Source organism: Mastomys coucha, unplaced genomic scaffold (genome assembly GCF_008632895.1).
Source record: "Mastomys coucha isolate ucsf_1 unplaced genomic scaffold, UCSF_Mcou_1 pScaffold12, whole genome shotgun sequence".
NCBI classification, from domain to species: Eukaryota; Metazoa; Chordata; class Mammalia; order Rodentia; family Muridae; genus Mastomys; species Mastomys coucha.
The window spans coordinates 83,666,094-83,668,125 of record NW_022196894.1 but is presented as its reverse complement, the minus strand read 5'-3'; positions in this window follow the sequence as shown (position 1 = coordinate 83,668,125).

Sequence of the window (2,032 nt, the reverse complement as noted above, 5' to 3'; positions counted from 1 at the left end):
TATATATATATATATATATGTGTATATATATATATATATACATATATATGTGTGTGTGTGTGTGTGTGTGAGAGAGAGAGTGTGTGTGTGTATGTGTGTGTGTATGTATAGATGTGTAGATATGTAATATGAATCTTTATATGTGTATGCATATGTATCCATGTGCATTTATATGTATAATGTATGCATACAGAGAATTACATGTACTATGGTTTTTATCTTGGATAAACAGTTAATAGTGTGATTTCTTATGGCATTTAAAAACATTATTTTGTTATTTTTACCCTCTTCCCTCCTTCTGTATTTACCTTCCTCCTATTCTCACTATACATGCAACGATAATTGTTGAATAAAGAAGGCCTGTATTAGAAGGAGTGCATGTGTAAGTCTATAGGAAGATTTGAGGGACAAATGTTGTAATTATATTGTAATATAAAAAAGAAAAAAGAAAAAGAAATTGTAGTATATGATTAAACCATGAATAAGAGTAAATCATTGTCAGGAATCGATGATTGGAGAAAAATATGCTTTCAGATTACCAGAGTTAATTATTTAATTATGTCAAATACTACATAGCTATCTAAACTGTGAGTTCAAAGGGTCACTAGAAATAATGTTTTCTCTTTGTTACTCTACTAAATGTCATATATTACTTCAACTATGCCATTGAGTTCATTTTGTGTTGGCCATATATTACTGAGCATAGGTCTGCTCTTAAGAGTGGTGTGTATACCCACTGAAATTCTGTTGGAGAAAGTAATTTTCCATTTGTGATCAGTTATCAGTAAGGAATAGCCTCTGGCTTAGTGAATGGGGACTTTTGTGTCCACTTCTCTTCTCACTGGGGCCACATCTGGTCCAGACCCACACAATCTCTTTGTCTGCTGCCACATTCTCTGTGAGTTTTTATGTGTGCTGGACCTACAGTGTTTAGAAGGTCATGTTTTCCTGGTGTCCTCCATCCCCTCTAGCTAGAGTGCAATAGTAGTACAAAGCTGGTGGGAATAAGCAACCAATATCTGGCAGATTTCAAGGTCTCTCTATGAGATGGAATCCAGCTCCAACACTACTTGGATAGCCAAGAACTTGAGACTAAATATGTCATAGATTTTTGTTTGTTTGTTTAGAATATCAAGTATTTATTACATGTGGAATATTTTCAAATATTTCTATTGATTTTAGTTTTTTCTTTTTTCTTTTTTCTTTATCATTCCATTCATTTACATCTCAAATGATATCCAACTTTCCAGTTATCCCTCCACAAGCCCCCCATCTCACACCCTCCCTCTCCTCTCCTATCCTCTCCTCTCTCCCCCTTGCCTCTATGAGGATGCTTTCCCAAAAACCCTCTCCATCCCTACCCCCCAGCATCCCCATATTCTGGAGCATCAACCTTCCACAGGACCAAGGTTCTCCCCTTCCATTGCTGTCCAACAAGGCTATCCTCTGCTACATATGTCTCTGGAGCCATGGATCCCTCCCTGTACACTCCTTGGTTGGCGGTCTAGACCCTGGGAGCATTGCCATAGATCTTTTAAAAAATACTACAGTTCTACTAACAGGGTCCAATAAAATGGTCCCAAGTGACATTCTGCTATGCTCAGTGTAGGAAAATTAGTGTCTTGCTCAAGTATCATCAGAAAAGCTACCTCCTTCAATACATGGGGACAAAGGGACCCATAGCTAGACTATATATAGAAAATTATAGACCTTGGAATGATTAATACTAAATGGAGTATCTCCATTAAAATTATAACTTTTTTCAGTAGAAATAAACTTTATATCTTCATCAATTTTCAAATGCTACCTTAAACAGCTTTGATTCTTTTATTATATAATGTTAACAGACAGCCTGGTTAGAATATTTTGAAAACTTAAGTCTAATTGTGCTGACTAGATTTTTGTCAAATTGACACATACTAGAATTATCTGAGAGGAGAAAAATTTCATTAAGAAAATGCCTCTCATATTGTTGTTCATCCTAAGGGGCTGCAAACCCCTCAGCTCCATAGGTCCTTTCTCTAACTCCTTC